At 35.2% G+C, this 6176-nt stretch overlaps 1 long non-coding RNA gene across 4 annotated transcripts in view; it reads left to right on the forward strand.

Annotated features, from left to right (window-relative positions):
- Positions 1-1643: 1643 nt before the first annotated feature.
- Positions 1644-6176, forward strand: part of LOC137648858 (uncharacterized) — a 176961-nt gene continuing 172428 nt past the window's right edge. For all 4 annotated transcript variants that reach the window (XR_011045723.1, XR_011045721.1, XR_011045722.1 and 1 more), the window contains exons 1-2: positions 1644-1759; positions 5588-5713. This is a non-coding gene — a long non-coding RNA (uncharacterized lncRNA). The remainder of the gene's footprint in view (positions 1760-5587; positions 5714-6176) is intronic.

A 6176-nucleotide genomic window follows, 5' to 3' on the forward strand; every position in this document is an offset into this window, starting at 1 on the left:
AATAATAATAATAATAATAATAATAATAATAATAATAAATACAGTAGCATTACATGATAAATAGGTACGTGATCTAAAAAGGTGTGTATTTCAACTGTATTTCCTTTGGCAGGTTATTCTGACTTAGTTTTTGAAAAAGCAATGACCGTGTTATGCATTAATAAAACGGTTTTTTTTTATCCTTTAACGAAACTAACAATTATCTAATAGCAAACGCTTTAGAATCCAATGAAATTGAATGCTTCGAACATCTTCATTTATAAGCACTGGAGTAGTTTTCATTGTTCATTATAAAGGCATTTTCCTTCTCATTATTCACAAACTAGAAAGAAAACGACAAACTTTCCCTAGATGAATATTGGCTACTAGGGTAATGACGTCACCATGACGCCACTGTGGCAGTTTTCTTTGTTGAAAAATGAAATTGTGTACATTGCGATGGCTAACGTTATAAATTAGTAATTATATTATAAGCTATCTTAATAAACAGATTGATCTCTTCCATAGATATTTTGCCTGAACAAGAAATATTTTTTTTTCCCTTATAATTTCGTAATATTATGGGCCACAGAAGGCGCACATTTTTTTTTTTTTTTTTTTCAAACTGTCTTGTTTGTTATCGCTGATCCCGTCTCAATTATTTATTTTTATATTTTGCTTCTCATGCTCATGTTCAAAGTTATTTATAACCTGTTTACTCAATAATAATGTAAGAATTGAATTCTGTTGTCTCTGCGTCGGGGAAATTATCTGCTCTCACAGTAAATAGGAATACCCGAAGATAATCTTAAATCATAAAGCCCCAAATACATTGCCAATCATGACTCGATAATACCAGTGTTTGTGGAAGCATATCCGTTATGAGTTGCTGTGATTGAGTGTTTGCAAGTACTCAATCACTCCCACTCACAAAGGATATGGTTGCATAAACACGGATATTGTAGTCATGATTGACTGTGTATTTAGGCCTAAAGAGAGAGTCAGTCATGCTGAAATTGAATGAGAAACTTTTTACGCATAAAAAACGTTCATCTGACAAGGTGCAGCTGACAATTGAGCAGAAATCAAATTACATTTGGAACTAAACTTCCTTTCAAACTTCTGTTATTTGCATCACAGAAGTTTTTTTCTGGAAATTAGAAATGATTAATCAAGTTTTCATTGTAATTGCTCGTAACCATTTGCGCTGAAAATGTATCCTGTTTTTATTCTTGTATATGTATTCGGACACATTTTTTTTTTTTTTTTTTTTGCTTCTTCGAAAAGGAAAAATTAAAAGTCTTAAAGCAGCGGATAAATCATAGTATTAAATGTTGAGCCTTTTTTTAGAACATGAATTTAAACTATATATGCATTTTCGGTTTTGAAATCATATGTAATGTAAGAGAAAATGACGACATGAAAATGTACCAAAAACTATTTATTTTCGAAATCTTTGCGAATACAATGGATAATTTTTAATATTTTATTCTATTTTTATTTCCGTTTTTTTTTTTTCTGTTTACTTTTGTTACCAACAGATGGCACAGCTTTTCTTGCTATGTCGTAACATGTAATGGAAGCGACATTGCCATTCTAAAGAGTCCTTGTTGCGCAGCGAAGCAGGGAGTGTACGTTTCCAATAGGTATAGTTGGACTTCAGCGATTGGTCATCTGTCTTTTTTTAAGTGACTGGTCTACGAGGAGTGACTACGCTATCGCTTTGGCTTTTCTGGTGAGGTTCTTGTGCTGCGTTGATATACTTGGGAGATTGTTGAAGGTAAATTATTTGTGCAATTAGTTTTCAACGCTAGCGTTGAAGTCTATGCATTTTGGAGTGATATACCCACTTTAGCGAAGCAGAAACTTTAGCCTAGTTCGTAGTTTAATAGCCATGCAAAAAGATAGTGGTTTGTAGGTTATATTTAGTCTTGCTCCCGAAGTTTGTTTTAAGTGTTATAGCAGGTAAATTTTTACAATTTCAATGTGTGCGTTATCTGAAGCCGCATTGGGTGTTAGGGATATATTTTATAAAAATTATATCCTATTAGATTATTAGTGACGTTTGATATTCCAATTTTGTTTGAACTAATATTTCAGCCTTAAACTCAAGTGGATGCAAGTGTACAAAGCAGTTCGTTGGTTCTGTGGTTAATTTTGTAATTTTCTGGAGAAATTAAACATTGAGTGGGACTAAATTAAATAAAATTCTTAAGGGAACAAAGTTAAACATATTGTACAAATTTTTTAAGCTTCTAAATTTTGCTAAATTAGTTCAACGGGTGTTTGCATGGCAGTGAATCGGCCAGTGACTGAAGTTTGTTAGGATGCCCTAGACATGTGATTTTGGTCTTATGTTGGCATTTCATGGACCCTTGAGAACCAACACAGGATGTACCTCTTAGGTTGAACTACTGATGGTCATGCAACATCTTAAATTTCTTGGTGGTCGAACAGAGGCAACTGCATTTTTATAAGAACAATATTTTGCTATGTTTATTTTAACATAGGTTAGTCATATTTAGTAAAGTGCATTTGATAAGGGACTGGTGGGCAGTGGACATATCACTGGCAGTGCTTTATCTGGTTTTTTCGTGGGAATCTAAAAGCTCTTACTCTGATTTTGATCTGTTGGTTCTATAAGAAATAATAGGTTCAAATATAGCTACTGTTTAATCTATAGCATTAAATGTGCCAGGTTTTTTACAACGCGTTTATAGCTTGTAGCACGTCCAGCCTCCTGGCTAGTTAGCAAACCTACGGTGTTAATGCAGCTGGAGAATCGGAACCAGAAAATATTTATGGATATATTTTGTTTAACGTCAGGGTAAATGATACATCAGTTTCTTGACCAAATAGAATTTGCGATATAGAAGTGCTTGCTAGTTTATCCTTTTGATCAGTCTAATGGGGGCTGGGGCATAGTAACTTAACGTAATGCTCGATAAAATTGTACCTTTTATTGTTAAGTCAGTTTAATTTTGGGAGACAGTTTGCATTCACTTTTGACAGCTGTTGTGTATAAGTTTATAATTACTTGGCCTTTTTAACTATGAGCTTCCAAAAATTTGTGCAAAAGCTCACGTATATCGTTCAACAGCCTTATTTTTCACACATTCCCCGTCAGCTCCACCATGACTATAGTCACAAGCAGACCTATCCAAAAGTAACATTTATTTTGAAATTTAATGTAATTTAATCTGTCTGGAATTGTGGAAAACGCTCTTCATTATATAGCCATTTTTTGTTAAAGTAAACTATCCCCGAAATAACTCGCATGCCCAGCTCATGCATGTACAGATTGTCAGAACAGAACAGGGAAATTCTTTGGGAGCGACGCAAGCCAAAACGGGCAAAAATTTGAGGAACGTGCTATAAATTATAGGCAATTTATACTTTTAACCCACGGGATTGTGCACAGCACATTCCTCTTGCCAGAAAATTGGAGCAGTGAGATTATTTACGAGCAAAGAGAGCCAGGCTGAGCAAAAATCTGAGGGGTGAGGCAAGAGTTATAGGTAATATACTCGATAATTTCTAGGCACTTACACGAACCATATTTTTTCCAACTGGTTTGCTTGGTTGTTATGCATTTCTTAACATTATTGTTGCAAAAGAGTTTGTTTCCCCACCTGATTCTGGCTTCTCCCTCTGATCCCCCAAATTTTCGTAAATATACATCAATTTCTAGCGTAACTGAAATTTTAAGTGTAAATATACTGGTCAGTTTCATATTTCTGTATGATTAATGGGAGCTGGGTCATTATTTACGCATCTATTTGTTAAAATGTTAAGTCTCTTCGGGAGACTGATGGTGGGTTATTGCACACGACCTTTTAATTGCTTTAGGGAGCTTTGCTATAGGAATGACTGATTCATAGCTTTTAACATACGACCTTACAAGTACTTAGGCACATGCTCCAGGATGTACTTTACTTTACCTCTTCATTTACAACATGACTTCTGTATGCTCAGGCTGTGCCTTAAGATTGACTGATCAGTGTTTTTTTTTTTTCCAGAAAAAGTTGCCCTCCTTAAAAGCTGTACAATGCCATTCCTAGTGACAACTGAAAGCTTTCTCTGTAGGTCTCGAGTTAATCAGCGGGCTTTCAATAGATCGGTCAAGGTTGCTTAGAAAAGCGTTGTGCATGAAGTTTTTCGTAACTGAATCTAAGGGCTCTTACTCGAAAAAAGGCAGTAAAAATATATGTTTTTAATGTATTTGGGGGGTTTTGAAACTGATTTCTGGCAGAAATCCAGTTTAATTAGTCGGCTACCATAACTGAATTTATGGCTTACACTAGGTATTGTAATAAATTAATCTTGTAACTCCAGACTTAATTGTATTTGACTTAAACATTTTAACTGTTTCCCTGAGTTATCTTGAAAAAATAAAAAGACTATCTTAATAAAAACAGTAATGGTAATGAAATCGTCAAAACATTGGATATAGTTTCCCAGTGCTTCTGGACGCATAAATGAGCGATTTTCCATCCCATTTTGTTATTCGTAGCAGTTTATCATATTAAAAATACCTCCTTGCGAGCTAATAATTGGCGTTTGCTCTGTCGTGGCTCGCTTCACTTTCTGTTGAACATTCATTGATCATGGTTTCGGTGCGCACGTTAGCTTCATGAGCTGGTATTTCGGCGTTATCAATTGTACAAACTTACTGATGAATACTCTCAACGGGTGAATTGTAGCATCACGCTTCTGCAGTTTCCTGTGATCTGACTAAATTTGACACGCTACCCTAACCTTTCATTATCAACATGACAATTTATGATGCACAATATAAAAGGTTGGGCCCTTCACTTTCGAGCAATTACCACCAATCAATGTTTCTTAACTGCTAGATGGGAAAGGCCTTCTGAACTGCTAGATGGAAAAGGCGTGCTATAGCCTGGTAAGAGACAAAATTAACAAAAATTAATTAAAAATGTTTGTTTCAGTCAGTAGTATAAAGGATTCAAAATAGGTGCATTTGCAGAGGTCTGAGTACCAATGGCTTAACTAATATTGCACTTCAATGAAACTGAAAAGACTGCCGTTCAGTGGTGGCAATGACTCCATTTCGCGAGTCTTTTCCTTCAAATGTCCTTTATCCACGAGACTATTTATTACCTATGACTTTGGCCTGAAATTACAAATTGACTAATTGTTATTCTTATTGTTCCGAAATCATTGAAAATTAACCGGTTATCAATGAGCTTGGCTTTGTCGAAGTGAATGAATCAAAGTTTGTGAGGTCCAAATACAGCAAAGGTAGGCCTTAAGTGGTTTGGGGGTGTTTAGAGGCGTGGAGTGAGAGCTAGAAAATATTGTAAATTTGTTTAATAAACCAGAAAATTCACTAGTGCACAATCCAGTCATTCGTAGAAGGATTAAGATCTTGCCACTGAAGTGTGATCTATAAATCATTCAGCACATTTTGTGGATCCAAAGAAAGGTATACATACCCTAAACATGAGAGGTTTTGGCTAGATTTAAAGTTTTTTTTAGTGGTGGGATACAAAAATTTTATTCAAAGCTTGGCTTTATCCACTAGGTAAAATTTATATTTAAACAGTTTCGTTTTAATTTTAAAACTAATCTTTTATTTCACCAGCACAAACGGTCGGAGAGCTGGTATCATTTCTTGCTTAAAGACGCCAAATTGTACCACCACCCATCTGACGAGTCTTGTTCCCTGACACTTACAGAGGACCCTACTTTCGATTTCCCGAACTTTAAGGTAAGAATTACTGTAAATATTTCTACAATTTACGAAATATTGGGTTACCTTGCCAAAAGAGAAGCCATTTGAGAGGTAAACACAGGGTTGAGATAAATTAGTTCAAGCTAAGGATATGGCAGTAAAGAGTGGGTAGTTAAGGATACGGCAGACTAAAGGGGTCGCAGGGGGTTGCATAACTCCCACCCCACGTAACCTCATAGGTTAGGTTTGGAACTCTGAAGATTAGCTGGGGTTCTTGTTTCCTTTCAAAACAATTTCTATCATAACTTAAGATTATGGTCCTTTGACATAATGCGTACTATTCATTTTTCAATCTGGCATCTTGCCATTATGTATTATGACCATTATTATAGTTGTAAATCACTATTTTATTTTGCATTTACCCTCCCAAAAACCAACTTATACATAAGTGGATCCATAAACTGTGGTTAGCCCTAATAATCATGGTCAGATACATAAA

Source organism: Palaemon carinicauda, chromosome 10, assembly GCF_036898095.1.
Source record: "Palaemon carinicauda isolate YSFRI2023 chromosome 10, ASM3689809v2, whole genome shotgun sequence".
In the NCBI taxonomy this organism is placed as follows: domain Eukaryota; kingdom Metazoa; phylum Arthropoda; class Malacostraca; order Decapoda; family Palaemonidae; genus Palaemon; species Palaemon carinicauda.